This window comes from Rosa chinensis, chromosome 6, assembly GCF_002994745.2.
Source record: "Rosa chinensis cultivar Old Blush chromosome 6, RchiOBHm-V2, whole genome shotgun sequence".
NCBI classification, from domain to species: Eukaryota; Viridiplantae; Streptophyta; class Magnoliopsida; order Rosales; family Rosaceae; genus Rosa; species Rosa chinensis.
In genome coordinates this window covers 14,398,426-14,422,673 of record NC_037093.1, presented here as the reverse complement: position 1 = coordinate 14,422,673, position 24,248 = coordinate 14,398,426, and the positions used below count along the sequence as shown (strand labels likewise).

Below are 24,248 nucleotides of genomic sequence, written 5' to 3'. Positions count from 1 at the left end.
TGATTAGCTCTAGGGATTAGTTCTTCGAGGAATTGGAAATCTAGGGGAATTTGGTTTGGATTTTTGGTTTTGGTATATATGGTGAAAGGTCAAAATTTGAGGTGGGTGAAACGCCAGTTTTACACATATGCTTCTCTCATTTCTCGTTTGCCAAAGAGAGTGAGAGTTTCTCTTTGTAATTTAAGTCTAGTCTTTTCCAGACTGAGCAAATTATTATCAACCCATCCATTAAAGAGAAAATTAAGGTTTGCTTACCTTTTTTGGTGCCCTTTCGAGAATTTTCCTTCTTTTTTTCTTTACCATCACTCTATTAGTGGAGAAATTATATATACACAATCCTACAATTTATATGTCCAACTTTTTTCTTAAACTTCCTTTTATATTCTCTTCACTCTATTAGTGGGGCTGAGCCTCCCAGCTAGGCTGGGTTCCAAACCTCTTTAAAAAAAATTAATTTAATTTTAAAAAATAATAATAATAACTATTACAATCTACTACCACTTCACCACCAACCTCCCACCTCCAATGATGGAACCTACTTCCATTGTCGGCTCGCAGCCTTCAGCCTGCAGCTGCCATACTCAAAACTTGAGAGTGATCGAGTTTTTTGACCCCACAATAAGAGCATCTTCAAATTCATTTATAATAATAAAGTCAATAGTAGTACCATTGTTAGAGCTTCGGACCAAACCATCAAAATTAAATCTCATAAACTACACATAGTAATACCATTTATAGGATGATTTGTCAGAACTACGAAGAATAGCATCCTAGAAATCTGCCACAGTAATAGCTGCAGTTGCAGGGATCACTAAGAGCATCAGCAGTGGGGACTTATTTTTTAGACTCAAATTTGGGTCCAAATAAGCTGGAATAGTGATTTGAGTCCATCTGAATAGTGTACAAAATGACTTACTTTTATTGGGTGCTGCAGTGGTGCAGGACTTATTTTTGGATCCATATTTTAGACTCATATTTTTAGATTCTTATTTTTACAACAAATTTTTATATAATTAATTGAATTAAATTCTGGCTATTAGATTGAATATATAATTCAATCATTACCCTTGATTCAAAACAAAAGTAGCCGTTGGTAGATTAAAATCGACGGGCCCATGATTTTTTTGATCCCATGTGCACCTGTACGCCTACATGCATGTATTAAAAATCCCACATGGTGGGACCCATAATATTTGAGTCCAATTTCATTTTGGTCATCCTCTGGACCAAATTTGGTCTACTATTTGGGTCTCCGACATATATAGGTCCAAATTATTCTGATCAATTGCAGCCATGATCCTTTACTTTTGGACTCAAATTTGAGTCCCCACTGCTGATGCTCTAAGGAAACAAATAAATGATCCAAGGTGTCAGTCTCATAAAATTGGTGAATAGAGGAGCACATGTTTAAAAGATAACTACTTATTTTTTTTGCTATTAAACATCAGGAGTATTATTGAATCAAAACGATTACACCGAGGCAATAGCCTCCCAAAGGAAGCAACAACCAACAACAAGGCTAAAAAAATCCCAAACTAAGAACAAAATAAACAAACAAAAGCCACCGACAAGCTGCAACCGCTGACAAGAAGGACGAAACAACTGAGCCACGGCAAAGAAGCCAACAACCAAATCCAACCATATCCAAGGCGCAGGAGAGAAACCCATGCGGAATTCAATGAAAGACTAATGAGGGGAAGAGGATGAAGACAGAGGAAACTAGAAAAGGGAAGATTGGGAACAAAAACCAAACAGGGCCAAAACAGAAACAAATGGAAAGAAAACAGAAATTAAAAAATCGAGCATAGATACTTAAAGCCTCACGAAAAGGGAAAATTGATGATCAGTATCTCCCCCGACTTTCAAGCCAAAGATCCAGATCGGAATGATCTAGATTTGACAAGAAAAAAAGGGGGGGGGGGGGGGAGGGGGAGGGAGGAAAGCTTAAGCGCCTAGGTTTGTTAGAGAGAAGTGAGTTTCTCTCACTAGAAAAGGATAAGGGGAACTTCAGCTCAAAAGGGATTTCAAAAAAGATAACTACTTGAGAATGGCAAGATGAAAAGATTAAGTGAAGCAGATATAGATTTCGTCATTTCGCGAACCAAAATTCCTCACCAGATCATGTTTTACTTAGTAGTGAGCAAAGGTTGTCAAATTTGAGTTCATTTATAGCAAACCGGATGGAACTAGGAATATAAGCCTTCACAGCAGACCATTGCAATAGATCATAATCACTTCCCCACATGAGGAATGACGATAATCAATATGAAAACACCAAAGTCAACACCAAAAATCTCCACAGTTGACGGATGATGATTAAGGAAGGGAGACACTTGAACATGATAAGAGTAACTCCAACAGCTTCTCTATAATTTTTGTATTGTAGGGAAGCAAAAGTCAAAGTTTTAAGCAATTTTTCTTCTTCAACTCCAACATATTCCTTATTTTACAGCAATCTCTAAAATCTTTGTAATTCTTTCTTAAAATTTTAGAGATTATTGTAAATTTAAAGAATTTTGTTTTCTCTTCCCTCACTATCCCTAAAATTGGGATAGTTATAAGGAATCTGTTGGAGCAAAAGAGACTAATTTTTCCCTAAAATAGAGAAAAATCAAATATGGGGAAACTGTGGGAGTTGCTCTAATATTGCTACAGTGTTACATGTAACTTTGTGGGATTCGGTCACTAGACTTGTTAATAGACCATATTTGGAGCAAACCAATTTAGATCTTAATTTATTTAATAATAAAAAAATTCAATTCGATCTAATTCAACAACCTAAAGGATATTGGTAGTTAATCTAATTTCGTATTCGACGGGTTAACAGGTACTGTTTTACTAGTCTAATCTAATACAATATAAGAAAAAAGAACATAAATTTGAGACAATAGGCCTATAAACCAGCTAGATACAGCTATGCAAATTTGCTACTTTTATCTCCCTAAATTAACAAAGGTTTAGAAAAACTATTATAAAAATAATATTTAATGGCAACATTTACCAATAACCGACCTTAGCTCAGTTGGTAGAGCGGAGGACTGTAGTTGGCACAACCATTAGGTATCCTTAGGTCGCTGGTTCGAATCCGGCAGGTCGGATTACCTTTTTCCTTCTAATTTTTTTGAATATATATACAGCTCTCGGGCTTTGGTTATAGAAGGACAAAAATGTAACTCTGTGTTAATAAATACTTCAAAGCTCATATAATTACCATATGAACTTATGAAGTGATTTGAGTTATTGTTCAAAGCAAACGGAGGGCCTCATAAAAAACAAAAGAATCTGGTCCTCCCCCACAAACCCAGTTCTGCCCCAAGCTATTACGGCTATAAGGCTACTGCATCTGAAATCGAACTTAAGAGGTAAAATTGCAGTTTGTAAAACTGGGGGTGTTAATAAATTAAAAAACAAAAACAAAAAAGAGCTACAAAAATGGTCACTATATATGCTATAGTTTTTTTTGTTTGTCGAAATATATGCTATAGTTGTGTTATATAATTCTTTTGTTTTTTGCCCATTGAAATGGGCGGACTTGAGGCAACGACCTCATATGCCTCCTCGGCCATCAGGCCATGATCCCAACATTTAATTAGAAATTTGTCATCTTCCCTACTATTGGAAAGCAACAGAAGAATATCTCCAAGAATAAATGCGGTTTAAACTTAAAACAAAGTCATTCATCCATAACAAAAACCAAGAATTTGGTTCATGCATTTTTCCAAAAAAAAAGGTGGTGCATGCAACTGAGTTGAAGCTCTACTTAAGTATGAGACAAATTGCAGCAAGGACCACACCATGTATGATGCCTAATTGGGTTAGGACTAACTCTCGATCAGGTTGACAGGGGGATGACCACGGGATAATGACATTTTTTTTTCTCGAAATGAAGAATTTAAAGAGAAAGAGGGAAACTTCTTTATAAGTATGTAATATCATAACTTTGCAAAATGGAGGCCGAGTGAGCTACCACTCCAGGGATGTAATATCATAACTTAATAATACTACATGTAGTTTTTCTATTTATTAACAAAATTTCTCTCATTGTATTCAAATTGAAAAAGACTCTAACCTCATCATCAACTGAGTAAACAACGGATGTGAAGTTCATTGACACCTAAAGTCTATCATTACTTCATTAGAGATATAAAGTAGCTTTCTAATCAGTTTGATGTGGTCTCCTTTTCCTATATTCTTGGTAAGCTAACTTCATAAAGCGGATGTCACTGTTGATGTAAGATTTTCTTCGGAAATTGCCTGTTTAGCTTATCTACCATTCAATTTTGATTGTTATAACCTAAGTTTTTCTCATGATTTTCATTTATAATTTATAATTTATCCTCTATAAAAAATAATAAGAAGTTCTCTGTTACCATCAAGACTTAAGAATAAATGAGTGGTTTTTTTTTTCTTGGGTCTGTAGAGATTTTTTTTTTGGAGCTTCTATTCATACCTCCAAAATTGGTATTTAGACCTCCCCTCTTAATAGACCTCCAACTTATTTTTACAAATAACCAATATGGTATCTACACCTCCCTAATTTTCCCATAATACCTATCATCCAATAATATCAATAATTTTTTTTAGAGTGTTCTATTCAAATACCTCCAAAATCGGTAGTTGGACCTCCATCAATTTTGAAAATTTCACAATATTATTTTACTCTTGATACAACTAAGCTAAAAAAAAAAAAAAAGAGAGACTTTCAATTGATATCTCTCTCTCTCTCTCTCTCTCTCTCTCTCTCTCAATTGATAGTTCTCTATCTCAATTGATAGCACATTTTCACAGATATTTCACGGCATAAGAGAATATTTCTTGGCTTTTCCGAAGTTGAAGGTATGTAATATTAACTAAAATTGATGAAGATATTTCCTACCCTGATCCCTGCTGCTTTGTGGATGTAGAATATGTGCACAGTTCTCTGAACTTGAACATATTTGAGTTGAGTTGTTCAAGAAATCTATTGGCTCACAAGTCACATCTGTGTGTGTGTGTGTGTGTGAATATCTTACCTATCCACCAATTCTACATAGCCTCTCTCTTTCTGTGTGTGAATATCTCATCAATCCATCAGTGTGAATATCTTATCAATACATCTGTGTATGAATATCTTATCAATCTATCAGTGTGTGAATATCTGATCTCTACTGCTTTGTGGATGTAGAATATGTGCAGTTCTCTGAACTTGATTTGAGTTCAAGAAATCTATTGGCTCACAAGTTACATCTGTGTGTGTGTGAATATCTTATCAATCGATCAACTCTCTCTCTTCTCCTCCTTCATCCCCCCCCCCCCCCCCCCCCCCGTTTTCTTATAATTTTATTTTGTTGGCTTATGCATCTTTAGAGGCCAAGAGCAATTCATTTGTTCAACTTCCGAAGATTTTCTCGTTTCATATATTTGTTCGATGGGAACAATATGCTCCAATGGATGAGTATGATTTTGCATATCTGAAATTGACTAGAGGAACTGCAAAGTAAGGAACTGGTTTGTTGATTTCTTCGCTGCTTGGTAAGGATGAAGACCATAACAAAAACAAAAGGGAAAAAATGTCATGAGAATGACCATTTGTTGATTTCATACCTCTAAAAGGGAAAAGAATTTTTTTTTTAAATTTTTTTTCTCTTTTGTGTCTTTATGGTAATTTGACATGAGTTGACAAAGTCAACTATCACTTGAAAAAAGAAAGAGGTCCAAATGCCAATTTTGGAGGTATGAATAGAAGCTCCCTTTTTTTTTAGAGGAATAGTCAACTTCACGACACGCTCATAAGAGCTGCCAAATAGAGCCATTAGTTAAGCAATGTAACCTTTTGGTCTAACATACCGAAGCACATTCTGCAATACACCTTACTATTTAAAAAGGAATAAAATAGCAGAGATAGTGTAGAGGATCCTTGTGGCATTTCTCAACCCTAGGTTGAATTAGGTGCCATCTCTAGACTGAGATTAGCACTGCCATCAACTTCCTTCATCCCAGAAATTCCAAAAAAATAAAAATAAAGTATTAAGCTTAAAGACCAAGCCCCAAAATTGGCGCCCAAGCTCAAAAACCAGCCTAGGATCTTAGGCAAACAAAGCATCTGTTCCAGCCCATAGCCTCCTCCACCTCTTGCACCATTGGACCTCACAAGCGAACAGCCACCAACCCTTTGAGTTGGCAAATTCACCCAAATTAAACCGTACCAACCGCATCCGAGCTGAGCCAAGTGAATTGGTAGCCGACTTTGTCGGTAACTAAAAACTCGGTACGGTTGTACCGAACCGACTATATGAAGATGGTACGGTAATGGTATGTGATTTCATACATTTACATTATACCATACCGTACCATATAATTTATAAATATTATTTGGGCTAATTACTGTTTAGTACCCTGTGGTTTGGGTCCAACATCAATTCAGTCCCTCGACTTTCAATTTCATCAAAAACACCCTCACACTATCATTTCTCGTCCAATAGGTCCATCCGTTATGATTCTGTCAATTTTAGCTGTTTAGCTGCTGACGTGGCGATCCAACTCAACACAGGTGGGGCCCACATGAAAGTAAAATGCCGAAAGTGACCCTAACTCTATTCTAACCCACGGCCAACCCTAAATCCATGGCTTCTCACTTCTCTCTCTCCAACAAAGATAAGAACTCCATGCAAAAAAGACCCTGTCTCTATTCTAACTCAGATTACAGCCCCAAATCCATGGCTTCCCACCTCAGATCAACAAAGATAAGAACTCCATGCAAAAACGAAACCAATAATTCTCATCATTCACAAAAGTCGCAATCAAACCCAAATTCAGCAAAACCAAAAAATGGCCAAAATTCCACGATCAGATCCAACCTCAATCACAATTTCAATTGCTCAAAATTGCAAACAAATATCAAAAACAAATTGAAACCCTTTCGATCAATAGACCCATCTATCATTGATCGAAACAACGCGGAATTCCCAACAATTCAAACCCAAATTGCATCACAACATACAAACAGAAAACCAAAATTCATCAGAGTCTAGAATCACTCACCTCCAGCACAAAGATCTTCTTTTGGGCTAGAACTAAAACCAATCAATCAATCAATCTATATACAATTTTCACCATTTCTCGGCAATTTGATTAAAGCTTTGGTTAGTGAGCCCAAACCCAAAGAGTGCTGATTAGCTGACGGCGGCGATGGTGATTGAGCGCAATTCCTAGCGTCTCCGGAAGATGTGGTGGCTAGCCTTGACTTGTCGCAGGCCAAGTTCAATGAACAAACGAACCCAATCGGATTCATTATAATCCGATTCCCCAAATCTATGGCTTCCTACTTCTGTCTCTCCACCGTCTTTCTTCTTACCCTCCTCACCGCAACTACCTCGCCGGACACAGCTGCAACCACCTCGACTTCTCCTACCCTAATTTACCGTAGTCTAGCTCCAGTGCCATCCTGGCAGGCCATCACAGTCAGATTCCTCGTCAGAGTCACCGGCTTAGCGAAGATTCTAATTTCGGCGTCATCAGAGAAGTTTCACCAATCTCTGCGGAGCAAAATTGATAGGAGAAAACTGAACAGTTGCATAGAGCTGCTCAAGTAGCTCGACCTCGATTTCGTCAGCTTTATGGTTTTCCTTTTCGTACTCCTTCACCTCGTAGCCATTAACGGAGGCCGATTTGAGCGGAGAAAATCGGGAGTTTGGCATTAGAGAAATGGAAGGAGATAGAGAATTGGTGGTTGGTTCTGGCAGTGGGTTAGAATAGAGTCAGGGTCACTTTGGGCATTTTACTTCCATGTGGGCCCCACCTGTGCTGAGTTGGATCGTCATGTCAGCAGTTAAACTGCTGAAATTGACGGAATCATAACGGATGGACCTATTGGACGAGAAATGATTGTGCGGGGGTGTTTTTTGATGAAATCAAAAGTCGAGGGACTGAATTGATGTTGGACCCAAACCACAGGGTACTAAACAGTCATTAGCCCATATTATTTATTTTAGTTTTTATTATTTGTATCAATCACATCCATCCGATTAATTAAGTTTTTATTGTTGATGAAATTATGATTGTCTGAAATCCTAAAGGGGTTGGATCAATTCATTCCAGTCTCTCATCATCTTTTTTCAGTCTCTCTCAGCCTCTCCGTTAAAACGATATGAAACCATGCAACCAGCCATTCCATCTTAAATCGGCAAATCCCATCAAAAGTTCGAAACTAAACCATCACCCTCTCAGTCTCTCACCCTCTCTACAATCTCCAGACTCTCTCCATCGAAACCCAGAAACCAATTTCGCAGCTCTCATTTGACACCCAAAAATCTTCGAAACCCCTCTTTGAAACCCAGAAATAATAAACCCAAATCACTAGATGCTTCATCTATGGTAAAGATGCCTTTTAAAATCTGATGGATATAGAGAATAGTTTACAAAGTATATGATATTCTAAGTTGGCATAGATTCACCACTGAAGGTATTAGTTCTAGTTAGTTCCTAAACTTTTGTGTCTCATGGTCTACAAAATAGATTGCAGCCTCTTTTTGTTCATTTCTCTTCTATCTATTTTTTTCTCAGGTCATAAACTATGAGTAAATTGGTCTGGGAATAAATTGGGTCATTGGAGAACTGAGGCGCAATAACAAACTCGGTTGGAAGCTCAACCATATTGATCCTACCAATTATATCGGTCTACCGACTTCTTGGTATAGCAATTTCTGTGGGCGGTAGTGGTAAGGATTTTGGCTAACCAACTTAGAGCGGTACGGTATATGGTATGGGCCTGGAGGCGTCGGTATAGAACCAAGCCCAGCCCTACCAGCCCTACTCTGCAACTCAAACCACCAGCAAAACTAACTTTGCCGGCCTCGACCCTCGTTCCTAACCGAACTTGCTAAACCTCACACCACCATTAGCATCACCAAAACTCAATTCTGCGAAACGTTATCCAATCATCAACGATGCCTGCCTCATTACTAAAACAGTCCCAGCCACCAATCGCAAAATTGGTCGCCACCGACTCATCAGCAACCTTCGACGAGATGTCAGCCGTCGATGCACCTCCATCAGCATCACGCCACCCCGACGGAAAACCAAGAGAGGCCTCCTTGCTAGGACATGCCATCTTCACCAAACCCACGCTATCAGACTACATATCCAATAGCTTGATTATCCACTGACCCCGATCCCTGCCAGAACTAGATCACTCGACCCACGCACATCACGAAAGCAAGCAAATGGAGAAACACTGCTCCTGTCTAGGGCCAAACCATAACCACCATCAGAATCCCCCACCAGCAACAAGGGTAGCAGAACAGAGGAAGAAGATGGGACTTAGGCCTACAGAAATCTTTATCAGCAGTAGCAAAGGAGAAGAAAGAGAGAATCCAGCCTGACTGCGACGTTCCCCAACCCTAGCAGAGCTAGGTAAATACATTGTTGTAACAATTTACTCCTTTTTTTTGGACTAATGAGAATTTCATTAAGGGACAAACCCGAAAAGCCCAACAAAGAATTGAGGCCCAGAAAATACGACCCAGAAAACGGAGAGGGTCTCTTTCATCTAAATCACAACCTGAGATAGAAACAGAAAGAGAAACCCATAAATTACAAAAGATAAACTACAGCAACTAACATTACAAATTCCCAGCCAACGGTGGGCACGAAAGACCATCATTTCTCAGGACAAGGGACAAAGAAGGTGGTGGCCTGTCAGCCCATCTGTTAAGACCCACCCTCGATATGGCAAGCGAGGTTGCATTGTGCGCAACCATATTCGCTTCACGGGGAATCCATCCCTAGGTAACAGCTTTAAAGTACTTACTTCTATTGCAACTTTCATCAATGATGGGGAAGATTTTCCAGCTCTTGTGAGAAGTTGATGTCATGAGCTCTGATATCACTAACTGGGAGTCTGATTAAACTCTTATCCTTTTCAGATTACAATTTGAAGCCAAGACTACTCCGAGGCAGACCGTTTGGGCTTCAGCAATCTCCACGGATCCACAATTCGTTCTCTCGGTGGATCCTTCAATCAATACGCCATTCTTATCTCTGATAATCACTCCCAGAGCACCGATATTTGGTTGTGCCCATGCCGCATCACAATTGACTACCATATAGCCCAGAACGGGAGCATTCCAAAATCGACGATCATGGGGATCTACATATTGGGTTATGGGCAGCTTTGGTATTTTCCCAGTACTCGAAGGCCAGCTTACTGTAGAACCTGATCACTTAAAGAGTGCATGGGATTTTTTTGTTGGTACGTTAGATCACACTGAGCTCTCTAGATTGCCTAGCACATACATCTTATCAAAGTAAGTAACCACTTCTTCTCTGATTTTGTAGTGATAGTTTCCAGTATTGTCAGAAGCCAGGAATCAAAATTTGTGATCCTTTGTTTATCAATTTTGATGCCCACAGGTGAACCAAACCACACTTCCTTCACCCATGTACAAAGCAGAAGAGTCTGGTCTATAGATTCCTCAAAGGCTCCGCAAATGGGACATAGCAAGGATGACATTAGTCTCCTTCTAAAGAGATTTAGGAATGTAGGAACTGCACCACTAAGAACTTTCCAAAAGAAAGACTTAATGTTAGGCAAAGTAGTCATATTCCAAACAATCTTCCATACCTTAGTAGACTAAATGAGATTATCCCGACTTGGTGGCCATTGGGGCAGTAGTGAGCTGGGAGTGAACCCAATGGTATTCGGTTTTTACCGAGTAGGTCCCATTTCGATTCCATGGCCAAATATGCTTACCCTCCCCTCCTCTGTCACCAATTGGGATGTTCAATTTTTTTGCAGCTTCTAGTGGTTAGAGTAGACGTAGGATGCTCCCTAAGTTCCAAGAGTGGGAGTCCCAATCAATGAGTTCATCAACCATTGTTGGAGTATTATCCTGTGGGGAACCGATCGTATGGAGTGGTCGGTGTTGGGAGGGTGTAACCAGCTATCCTTCCATATGTTTACCTTATAGCCATTGATGACTTGCCAGCTTGAACCTTTGAAGAGATGGTCTCTTTCTTGGAGAAGACTATACCATCCCCATGAGTCTCTATAGACTTTCTCGGCTTGAAGAAAGTCACAATTTGGAAAATATATGGCCTTTAGGACACAGACCCATAGGGTTTCAGGTTGCTCTATGATACGCCAGCACTGTTTCACTAGAAGGGCTAGGTTGAAATGATATATGTCCTTGAAACCAATACCTCCAGCTTCATTCGGTTTACAAAGATAATTCCAGCTTCTCCAGTGGAGTTTGCTACCATACTCTAATTCTCCCCACCAAAAGTTACTAATAGTGGACTTGATTTTTTCACATATACTCATTTGGGAACTTGAAGCAAGACATCGGGTAGGTAGGGATAGACAAGGCAACAGATTTAGGACCTTCTTTCCAGCTGCAGATAAGGTTTTCTCCTTCCAACCCTTTAGCTTTCTACTAATGGGCTCTTTGATGTACAAAAGTGCTTCTTTTTTGGATCTCCCCCAGATAGTAGGCATCCCTAAGTAGGTTCCCAGATTATTGACTTCCATGAAAGACAATAGAGTACACATGAGTCTCCTCATTTGATCCGTAGTGCTTGGGGAGTAGAAAATGCTTGACTTTTCTTTGTTGATCATTTGGCCCAACACCTTGCAGTACTCATCTAGGATCCTCACTAATTGCCAACAGTTCAAAAGAGTAGCCTTTAGGAAGAAGAGTGAGCCATCGGCAAAGAAAAGGTGAGATATGGTAGGGCAAGATCGTGTCAGCTTGACTCCCAATAAGGAACTGTCCTGGATAGCATATGTCAGGCGTAATGATAAGACCTCACTGACTATTAGAAAGAGGTAGGATGAGAGTGGATCACCCTACCTCAAACTGCAATTATGCCTAAAGAAAAGCCCTGGGTTACCATTTAAGACCACAGAGAAAGAGACCGTTGAAACACACTTCATAATCAAACCAACCCACTATGGTGAGAAATTGAATCTTAGGAGGGCCGTCTCTAGAAAATCTCAATCCACCCTATCATAGGCCTTGTTCATATCCAGCTTTAAACCAAACTCATGACAATCCCCCCTCTCTTTGGTCAGAGATAATGATAAGTCTCATGGGCTAGTATGATTTTGTCCTGTATTAGCCTTTCCGGGACAAAAGCATTTTGGTTGGGGGAAATCAAGAGAGGAAGTAATGCTTTTAAACAGTTCACCAATACGTACCTTAGCGAGAATCTTGTAGGAATTGTTGCAGAGGCTAATCGGACGAAACTATGAGGTTGTCTCAAGGTTGGGGACTTTAGGAATGAGGAAAATATGAGTTTGGTTCAGACTGTTCAAACTGATCTATCCTCCTCCAAAATCCTTAGAAGTGTTATAAACCACCTCATTCACCAACTTCCAGTATTTATGGTAGAAAAGACCTGGGAACCCATTCGGTCCCAAGGCCTTGAGTGCTCCAAGCTGCATAGCTGCTTCCTTAACCTCTTCGAGAGTGAAAGGAGCAAGTAGTTCAGAATTCATTTCCTCTGAAATAATAGGTGATACTCTACAGAAAACATCTCCCCATACTCTCTGACCAGTGCTCTGAAACAGACCCTTGAAGTGAGTTTCAAAATTTGCCCTGATCTGTCGCTTACCTGAAATTCACCTACCCCCATCATCTTGAATTTTAAGAATATGGTTCCTCTGTCTTCTATGAAGTGTAGAGAGGTGAAAGAATCTTTAATTAGAGTCCTCAGCTTTGAGCCAGTTCACCCTAGACCTTTGTTGCCAATGCTTCTCCTCCCTAAGCCAAGTGATCCCAATTTCGACTCAATCTCAGCTCGTTGTTTGTCGCTACTAAAACACTACAACTGGAAACATCATTTCTGACTACTAAATTCAGTCAGAAAAGACATTTTTTGGTCAGAAATACTTGTTTCCGACCAAAAATCTCCGTCGGTGGTGGTCGGGAATATTCTCGTCATAAATACTCTATTACCGACCAATCGTCGGAATAACAAGAATTTTCGACCACATTTTGCCGTCGGTGGTGGTCAGAAAGATTAATTTTTCCGTAAAAATATTCCATCGAAAATATTTTAATGCCGTCGAAAATACATTATGTAAATGACGACTCATGTATTTCTGACAACATATTTATGACGACTTACTTCGTCAAAATAATTATTTCTGACTAAAACATTTTACTATTATTGACCAATAACATTCGTCAAAACTAACCATTTTTGACAATAGTATTTCCGAGGATTTGGAATAAAACTTATATTTTCAAGCATTCTTTTTGAATTAAAATAAATATTAAAAAGATACGTGTTCCGAGAGACATTGCTACCCACAAACAGAACAAGCTATCAACTAATTTAAATTCAGGACAGTACACCGGACAAAGACAAGGAGAAAATCTTTTTGTTTAACTGCATCAATCTTGGGTTAATCTTTTGCGTTTGAGATGATTAGGGCATTGAGAATAATTAGTCAAAATAAAGCAACCTAATAAGTATTCATCACTAGGCAAAAGGAATTAAAAGCTAAAGATCTTGGACACAAAAAAAAGTAATGGGACTAGCATTGAATTCCTAAGACTATATATATTAGTAGAAAATTGATCATGTCAAAGATGATCAAGCCTTCAAAATCAAGGGGCGGCAAAAACACATACTTGTTTCGGAACAGATCTAGAATGGAGGCACCCCTGCAAAGAAAGACCAAGAAGATTAGAGCTCAGGTTAACAAGAAGATATAGAAGAATAAGACGTTCGGAGAAGAGGAAAAAAGAAAAATTAGGGGTGATAGAGAGACAGTATGATGAACATAAGCTATAGGAATTTTAGGGGTTTTCTATTTATGGGAGTTTATTTTCTTTCAAAGTAACACGCCTCACACCACTCAAAATTAAAATACCCGATTCCTCAATTTTCTTATTACAGCACACTATCACAAATTCCAAATTGATAAGTTCAAAATGAACATAACGAAACTCACAATAACGCTGTAACTCAAATGCCACTACTCTAAGCAGCCTGATCACCTTCTCGATTCTCCTGACCTGTAGGATTTCCCGCTACACAATATAAATAGTGTACCGGGATTGCAACAACACAAACCCGGTGAGCTTGACAGCCCGTATGAGTAAACGAAAGGATTGCACAAATTTAATATAACAATTTCAACTCAAGCAAATGAAATTGTAGAATATCACAATCACAATGACCACCACAAAACCACATCACTTTCTCACTCTCATATATATATATATATATATATATATATATATATATATATATATATATATATATATACAGATCCTATCCAGAGCGGAGCTCCGCTTTGAAAATTAACGTGTGAAGTTCGAGTTTTTGGTCACTTTTCGGTCGCATATCCACATCTCGACCGTTCAGTTTTTAGGTACTAGTGTATAGATCATCTCTGCAAATTTTCAGCCAAAATGATGATCGTTAAGGCATTGATAACTTCCTTAAAGCTAGTACGGTTCAGGTTGACAGATTCAGTCCGTCCATTGGTTTAAGCGAGTTAGATACCTTAACGATCATCAATTTGGCTGAAAATTTTCAGAGATGATCTATACACTAGTACCTAAAAACTGAACGGTCGAGATGTAGATATGCGACCGAAAAGTGACCAAAAACTCGAACTTCACACATTAATTTCAAAGCGGAGCTCCGCTCTGGATAGGATCTGTATATATATATATATATATATATATATATATATATATATATATATATATATATATATATATATATATATATATATATAGACACTTATGAGTTACTCTCGATTTCTCTCATAAGGTCACTCAACATTTGGCAGACAGACTAGAGCTCTAACTGATCCCAACCACCAACTCGGCGCGAGAGCGTGGTTCACGATTTAATGCTATTAGTAACCACCAACTCGGTACAAGAGCGTGGTTCACTAACAGATGCCATGGTCACCCCTGTGACCTATTGTAATACCCCGAAAATCCAATTTATTTTCCGAGGACATTTTAGAATGATTTCGTGGTCATGGGAGATTGTACGAAGCTTGGAGAAGTGTGAAATTAGTTCGAAACGATTTTATTTCGAAATCGTACGTATTTAGGGGCGTCTCAAAAATCGACTTTTTATACGTACAGAATTTGGGAAAATTTCCTTCATGAAAGTTGTAAAGCTCGTCGATATGATCGCGTGCATATGCAGAACGCAAAAATCGGAGTTCGTATGAATTAGTTATGATTTTTTGAAAATATTTCCAGTTTGATATAAGGCTTCCTTTTTTGGAAATTTCCAAAAATACCATTTCAGCTTTCCCATTTTGGAAAGCCGGCTTTTCTCTCTCCTCCGCGTCCGAGCCGAAGACGGAAACAGAGCAAAGGAGGTCCGGCCATTTTCTTCCTCTTCCGGCCACCTCTGGACGAGAAACCACTCCCATCAGCTTCGCCTCACTCCTCCGAAGCCGTCTGTGGCAACCTTGAACGGCGGCGCGGCCCCTAGAGGCGGCGGCGGCCCGGTTACGATTTAAGCTCGATTTTGGTCAACGCCGGTTTTCTCCTAGATCCGGCCACCAAAACTTCCGATCCTTGGCTCCATGAACTCCCCTCAACCTGATGATAATCATACTAGGAAGATTACACCTAGAGTGACCGGTTTCACGTTCGTCGGAGCTCGGTCGGTTTTCGATCCGAAACGAAAATCTTTCGATCGGTATATCTCGAGCTGTAGTGCATCGTTTTGATTGATTATTTTTCCAGTGGGTTTCCCTTGATGTTCTTAACAACTCTCTAGAAGGAATCGAGGCCTGAAATTGAAGTTTTTACGTCGAAAATGGAGCTCGCCGGTTTCTGGAAATTCGTTTCTGGAAAATTTCCGGCCACCATCATACTGTTCAAGGTAATTTTCGACCCCTTCCGGTCATTTTCAGACTTCGTGCTAGTTATGAAAGTTGTTCAGCTTGATGAGAGGAAGAGGATCAGCCAGGCCCCGACACCATTGGCCGTAGTCGGCGGCGGCTCTGCCTCTTTTCCGGCGGCCCTTTTCCCGCCACCTCCGGGGGTCAAAATTTTGGTTTCTTTACATTTTTAGATTCTACATTTCAATACGATCATTTCGATATATTATACGCATTTTTTGGATGTCGTATGATTTAGTTATGAATTTTGACGGTTTCGATCGATTTCGATAATCTAATTAATGTTTTTCGAAGATCGGACCGTCCGATGGACTTGTAGTTTTGATATGTTGATCGCATGACTGTCCCGGTGACCTTGTGAGGTCCCGAGCGAAGATCCTACCATTGGATCTTAGTATAATTGTGAATTAGGGTTTTGAAAGGCGATTTGTGAGAATCCGACCGTCGGATTTTCATGAAATTTTGTGGAGAGGTTGATAGGGATGATTCAGGAAGATCCGACCGTTGGATCTTCGTGATAATTTTGGGGGATGATCCTATGGGCGATCCGTGAGGATCCGACCGTTGGATCATCATATAATTTTGATCTGACCGTTGGATCATCGTATAAATTTGCTCTGACCGTTGGATCATCGTATAAATTCGATCTGACTGTTGGATCGCTGTATAAATGCGGTATAAATTCGATCTGACCGTTGGATCACTTTATAAATTCGATCTGACCGTTGGATTGCTGTATAAATTCGATCTGACTGTTGGATCGCTGTATAAATGCGGTATAAATTCGATCTGACCGTTGGATCACTTTATAAATTCTATCTGACCGTTGGATTGCTGTATAAATTCGATCTGACTGTTGGATCGCTGTATAAATGCGGTATAAATTCGATCTGACCGTCGGATGGTAGTATAAATTCGATCCGACTATTAGCTCGTCGTTTATTTAATTTTCTTTGAGTTTTTGGCTAAGTTGTGATCGCATTTGATTAGGTGTTTGACGGTTTGATTTGGCGGACGAATTGTGATTCTTATTCGAGTTATAAGAAGACGCAGCGGGATTAGAGGTGAGAAATCTCACGTGGTTCATATTACGAACCTTGCACTTTTAATTAATTTATTTGTCGTAATTGTGTGAAAAATATTTATGGAATAAATATTTGTTTTTAATCACATGGACTTGATCAACTACGGTCCATAGGTAAGTAAAATGATTTTAAATTATATAAAATGAATTTCCTGTTTTCTTGCGTGAACTATAGTTGATATTAGTAATTATCCCTGAGCGGATGATTATGTATATATATATTTACGTGGATATATATATGGAATGGTGTGACATTGAAGAGTGTGGAATTGTGATGATTTATTTATTATGGTTTGAGATGTGGCTTTATACGTGAATTACTATATTTATATGCGATGATTGTGATCACTGAGTCATGTAGTTTTTATGATGGATAGTGGGGGATGTATAGAGTGTTGGGACGTAGTGCTCTGAGGACTGAGAGTCCGAAGAACGCCGGTTAAATGATAACCGAGATGTAGTGCTCTGAGGGCTGGGAGTCCGAAGAACGCCGGTTAAATAATAACCGAGATGTAGTGCTCTGAGGACTGGGAGTCCGAAGACTGCCGGTTAAATAATAACCGAGATGTAGTACTCTGAGGACAGGGTGTCCGAAGACCGCCGATTAAATAATAACCGAGATGACAGGTAACAAGGTAGTTAGAACTCTAACGTGTTATTGGTGTTGGGTCCAAACAGTTGGGATGGACCAAAGTGGTAGTATTGTGGGTAGAGAATTGTGGAAATGTAATTGTTTGGGATTTTCTGTGTTTTGTTTTGGTGTTTCCTTGCAAATGTTGAGATTGTTGATTTTTACTTGAGTTAAAATAAGCATGTTATAAAATCAACAATTCTTTCTTTTTACTCACGAGCTTTGCAAAAAGCTTACCGGGTTTTGTGTTGTTGCAATTCCCGGTACACTATTCAAATTGTGTAGCGGGAAGTCTTGCAGGTTAGGAGTATCAGGGCGGTGATCGTGCGGGTTAGAGTAGTTGTTGTAGTTTTACAATGATTGTAATATTGAGGTGAGTTAAGTTCAATTTGAGCTTTACAATTTACTTTGTATAGTGAGTTGTAATAATTAATTTGAGGTTTGTAATTTGAGTGATTGTGTTCTAGTTGATTATTCATGTTCCGGATTTGAAAAAAAAAGTTATTCAAAATTCGGGGCGTGACACCTATTGATCCCCACAGATCAATATATCTCAACAACTCAACAATTTACTGTTTCTCAAACAATAAAACTCAACACCTCGCTATATATATAGTTCCCTCACCGCAATCCAACAATACATATATATTTCTCACATAAATAAAATATGTACATTGACATTCACACAGGAATGTCTATTAATATCAACCAAAGATCTCAAGAAAAAAGAGATAAAATCTTTTTATACTTAAAAATCATTTTCTTACCTGTGAGCGTTAGCCCTATGAACCGTAGTTGATCGAGTTCATATTTTTAAAAACAATTATTTAATTCAAAACAATTCCCACAAATAAACATAAATATTTAGAATGTAAATGAACCATGTGCGGTTTACTCACCTCTAATCCCGCTGCGTCTTCTTATAACGCGAATAAGAATCACAATTCGTCCGCCAAATCAAACGTCAAACACCTAATCATAAGTGACTTGAATTTAGCCAACAACTCATAAAATAAAATAAATGACGATCTAACGGTCTAATCGAATTTATACAATGATCCAACGGTCAGATCGGATTTATACGACGATCAAACGGTCAGATTGAATTTATATGACTATCCAACGGTCAGATCGAATTTATACGACGATCCAACGGTCAGATTGAATTTATATGACATTCCAACGGTCAGATCGAATTTATACGACGATCCAACGGTCGGATCCTAAAATAAAGACGATCCAACAGTCGGATTAAAAAATAAAGATGATCCAACGGTCGGACCCTCACGGATCGCCCTTAGGATCATCCTCCAAAATTATCACGAAGATCCAACAGTCAGATCTTCCTGAATCGCCTTTAATAACGTCTCCACATATTTATATGAAAATCCGACAGTTGGATTCTCACTAATCGCCTTCCAAAACACCATTTCACAATTATACGAAGATCCAACGGTCGGATCTTCGCCCGTGACCACACAAAGTCACCGGGACAGTCATACGATCAACATATCAAAACTACAAGTCCATCGGACGGTCCGATCTTCAAAAAACATTAATTGATCAATCGAAATTAATCAAAACCGTAAAAATTCATAACTAAATCATACGACATCCAAAAAATGCGTATAATATATCGAAATGATCGTATTGACACGTAGAACACATAAATGGACAGAAACTGTCCTTGGGGTGGCCGGAGGTCGCCGGAAACCACCATCACAGTGGCGGCACCACCGCCCATCCAAAGTCAAAATTAGACAAAACTCCCAACATGAAAGTTCTTCATCTAAGCATGCTTGTGAACTTTCATAACTGGATCGAAGTCAGAAAACAAGCTTAAGGGATCGAAAACTACCTCACAAGCCGTGAACAGTAATCACAACTCAGTTGACCGAAGTTTCACGTGAATCGATCCAAACAACCACCAAGGATCGATCGGCGAGGCAGTTCTGAGCTCAACCAAGAAGGCTCGAAGCCTTGCCGACGTCGGAGTAAGGATTTCCGGCCGGGTCCGATTTCCTCAATCTGGGTCGACTTACAGCGCCGCCGTGAAGGAGAATCGGCGATAGAGAACACCAGAGGGACGACCGGATGGCGGAGGCGATCCTGTCTGGAAAGTTTCGTCGCCGGAGGTGGCCGGAGCTCGCCGGAAAAGTCGGGTCGGAATGCCGGGTTCGGGTCGGGTCAGTCAAAAAACTTCGATACTGAAGGCATCGACCGAGAGAGAAAATGGAGAGAAAAAGGGTTTCCGGAAGAGGAAACCACAAAAATGAATTTTTTTTTTTTGATTTTTCCTATATATACTAAAATGGAAACTTCTTTCCATAGCCATAACTTCCTCATACGAACTCCGATTTACTCGTTCCGCATGTCCACGAACTTGTATCGATGCGCTCTACGACTTTCGTGAAGGAAATTTTCCCAAATTCGGTACGCATAAAAAGTCACTTTTTGAGACGCCCCTAAATAACGTACGATTTCGAAATAAAATTTGTTCGAGCTAAATCCACAACTCCTCAAAGCTTCGTACTCCTTTCCATGACTACGAAATCATTCTAAAATGTCCTCGAAAAATAATTTGAATTTTCGGGGTATTACAGCAGATTTTAGAAGCAACACAAATATTGCCTTTGAAATTTGCTTTCAATTAAAACATGCTCTGGTCATGATGGTGAATTTGGGTTGAAGTTAGATATGAGCAAAGCTTTTGACAAAGTGGAATGGACTTTCTTAGATGGTGTTCTCTGAAAATTAGGGTTTGCTGCACAATGGGTGGATCTAATTATGAGCTGTGTAAGTTCAGTCTATTATTATATTCTTTTTAATGGAAAACCAGGAGCAAGTTTCAAACCTTCCCGTGGCTTTCTCCAAAGAGATCCCTTGTCCCCCTTCTTATTCCTATTCGCTAATGATGTACTCTCTAGAATGTGGATTAAAGCCTGCAATACACAGTCTCCTGCATCCAATATCTCTTGGGCAACCGGGCATTAGAATTAGTCACTTCGTTCTTTGCAGATGACTCTCTATTCTTCTTAAAAGCAACTCTTCAAGATTGTGAACATCTCTTTGACATTCTTCACATTTACTGCCTTACTTTTGGTCAACTCATCAATGTCGACAAGTCCTCCCTCTATTTCAGTCCGAATACCAGGCCAAAAATAATTCATCTTCTCAGCTCCATTTTGGGTATGAAGGTTGTAACTGATCCAGGCAAGTACTTAGGACTTCCTACCACTCGAGGTAGTTCCAAAAGAGGTGCTCTAGCTTACATTAAAGAAGTTGTTTTGAAAAAAGTTAAAGGTTGGAAGAAAACTTCACTTAGTCAAGCTGGGAAAGAGGTTCTAATAAAGTCTGTAGCCTCTACTATCCCAGCCTACCCAATGGTGTGCTTTAAGTTCCCAATTTCTACCTGCAACAAGCTTAATTCTATCTTGAGTAACTTTTGGTGGGAAAATACTGATTCCTCGGGTATTCATTAGAAATCTTGGGACTTCCTTAGTCTGCTTAAAGATCAGGGTAGTCTTGGATTTCAAAATCTGCAATCTTTTAATGATGCATTACTTGCAAAGCAAGCTTGGAGGCTAATTCAAGACCCATCTTTCTTGTGTGCTAGAGTTCTTAAACAGAGATATTTTCCCAATATTACTCTGCTCCAAGCTCAGAAAGGTGGCACCCCATCATGGATTTGGTCTAGCATCCTAATCGGTAGAGATCTTCTGCATCAAGGTACTGTTTGAATATTGGAAATGGTTCTTCAGTCAATTTGTGGTCTAACCATTGGGTTCCAATGCCCTCCCCTTCCTAATCTGTCCTAATCATATCGACTCCTCTTCTCTAGTAAGTTCTCTTATTGACTGGAACTCTAAAAAGTGGGACACTAGCCGCATTTCTACGTTCCTGTCTGCAGAATCAGTTCGCCGTATCTCTGCCATCCCTCTCATTGATCCTCAAATCTAGGAGAAATTGATTTGGCCTCATGTCAAAATTTGTTCGGGCTACCACTTTCATCACAATCGTTTACACATTCATTCCTCCATTCATCCTCACTAATCCCATTCAATTCATCATTCCATTTGGGCCCTGGATCCAAAAGCTCAAACTTTTCGAAAAATAAAAATATTTTTGTGGTGAGCATGTCATAACATCCTGCCTGTCAAAGATAGCCTCTTTCATAGACATAGTTCTACCTCTACCCTTTGTCCTTTATGCCATTTATTCCCCGAATCTGTTGAACATGTGCTCCTCACTTGTAAATGGTCAATGGCTACTTGGTTTGGCCATCCTTTAAGCTATAGAATTCAACCCAACAAAGTACCTCTTTTGTTCGCTGGCTTTACCAAATCAGTTTGATGGATGCTTCCGGGGACTGCTTCGCTCAGATATCCTTTCTTCTTTGGAGAATTTGGAAGCATAGGTGCTTTTGTTTTTTTAATCATGTTGTACCCAACCCGTCATTGATTGCTTCCTCTGCATATCATGCAGCCTTAGAGTTCACTGTGCATAAGAAATGTCCCTCACTTCCTCACGCTCCTTCATCTTCCACCTTCTAATCTCGTGCCTTTCATCATTGGCAACCACCCCCCATACATGATCTCAAAATCAATACTGATCGATGTAGCCTAGCATTCTGACTCATTATCATGTGGTGTTGCTGCAATTGTACGTAATCATCATGGTTATGTAATTGCCCTTTCCGCTCCTTCTGTGTTGGCAGCTGAGACTTTTGCGATGAATGAAGGCATGGTTCTTGCACTTTCCTTCCCTCACTGACATGTGGAATTAGCTTCAGACTCTCAATCTCTCATCAAGAGTCTCGCTACAAGTGCCCCCCCCCCCTACATATTGGTGTAAGCGGAAAATAAACTACACATGAAGTTGCACAAAATAATAAACACAAGATGAAGATCATACATATATAGCATACAATAACAGAATCAGTTATAAACATGAATAATACCAGCAGTGGTGGAGAAAGCCATCGATATTGCAACAAGGTCTTCTGTGATCCTCTCAATTTAGAAGCTACTATCTATGGGGCTAGAACTGTATGCTATCATATCAGAGAGGTCACAGGGACCTTGTATTTATATTGTACAGAACAATGAATACCTGCCCATAACAGGTTACTTAATATCATTATTACTGTATCTAACAAAATATATCCGATATATTCTTGCTTGGTTACCAAGCCATTTAGATTTCCAATCGTAATATTAGATTCACAAATAAATACGAATATCATGGAATAGGATTTCTCATATTATCTCAGATTACTTTCTCTTTAGGTAACAATAGTTATTACACTTGATATGCATTCATTAGATGTTCATATCAAGTCTTACAATCTCCCACTTGAACATCTAGTGAATCCATGTAATAAGAATATTGCTCAGTATAGACATAGTAATCAACCAAAGTGTGCACAGAGATAAAATGAGTACCTTAATCTAACCAAATCTCTGTCAATGTACAACCATGTTGAAGAACCACAGAAAAGATTCAAAGTTGAAAAAAAATTGATCCCTCTGCAATTACAAAACCCCATGATTATGCATCACATGAGACACTAGAATTATCACTTAATATGTACAATGTCAATGAATGTGAATTTTAACTCTTGATGCATCTGTACATGGTCCTCTTAATGGTTCAATGTGCAAGAACCTCAACACTCAGTCAATGTTTATAACTGATCATAATGTGTACGTTATCAAAATGTCGATCCACAAAACCAATTGCTGAATGTATACATATATGGTAAAATTCAAAACGGATCAGAACAGAAATCAAAACAAAATGCTGCAGCAAAACAATATATATAACTTAAAACCATGGATAAACTGAATTTTATTGACTTGTAGAATTCAAATGTCAAATACAACTTGATAAGTTCTTAAAACTCCAAATATAAAACTGAAACATTAATCAGAAAACTTAAAAAATCAACTCAAACAAAACAGAACTCCCACTGAATTTGGCAATACTCCCACTAAGCTTCAGTATCCAAAGTAGGCAAAATGCCAATACTTCGTGCATGAGTTTGGAAAGCTGCAACAGATAAGGGTTTTGTGAATGGATCAGCCAACTGGTTCTGTGTACTAATCTTCACAATATCAAGCTCCTTATGCTTCACCCTTTCTCTAACACTATAATATTTCAAGTCAATATGCTTGGAGTTGGTTGACCTTTTATTGTTCTTGGTAAAGTAAACTGCAGCTGAGTTGTCACAGTGTACTTTCAATGGTCTGGAAATAATGGAGCTCACTAATTTGGTCTGCTGCAAGAAATTTTTCAGCCACAAGCCTTGACATGTTGCTTCATAGATGGCAATGTACTCTGTCATCATAGTGGAGGTTGCAGTCTGCGTTTGCTTTACACTTTTCCATGCTATAGCTCCTCCAGCAAGCATGAATACATAGCCGGAAGTTGACTTCCCAGAATCAGAATATTGCCCTGCAAAGTCTGCATCCGAAAAGCCCTCAACTTCAAGCTCATTCACTCTTCGGTAAACCAAACTATAACTCTTAGTTTTCTGCAAGTACCTTAAGATTTTCTTCCCAGCTATCTAGTGTTCGTGTCCTGGATTGGATTGAAACCTAGCTAACATACTTACTGCAAAAGCCAAATCAGGTCTAGTACAGACTTGAGCATACATCAAGCTC

At 39.1% G+C, this 24,248-nt stretch overlaps 1 long non-coding RNA gene and 1 other non-coding gene across 2 annotated transcripts; both read left to right on the top strand.

Moving 5' to 3' along the window:
- Positions 1–3,007: 3,007 nt before the first annotated feature.
- TRNAY-GUA lies at positions 3,008–3,098 on the top strand. Its single transcript is given in 2 exon segments — positions 3,008–3,044; positions 3,063–3,098. It is a non-coding gene; the product is annotated as a tRNA-Tyr (tRNA).
- Positions 3,099–15,255: 12,157 nt separating this feature from the next.
- On the top strand, positions 15,256–18,117 carry LOC112169738. Its single transcript, XR_002924856.2, has 3 exons — positions 15,256–15,849; positions 16,859–16,932; positions 17,869–18,117. It is a non-coding gene; the product is annotated as an uncharacterized LOC112169738 (long non-coding RNA).
- The last annotated feature ends 6,131 nt before the right edge of the window (positions 18,118–24,248 follow it).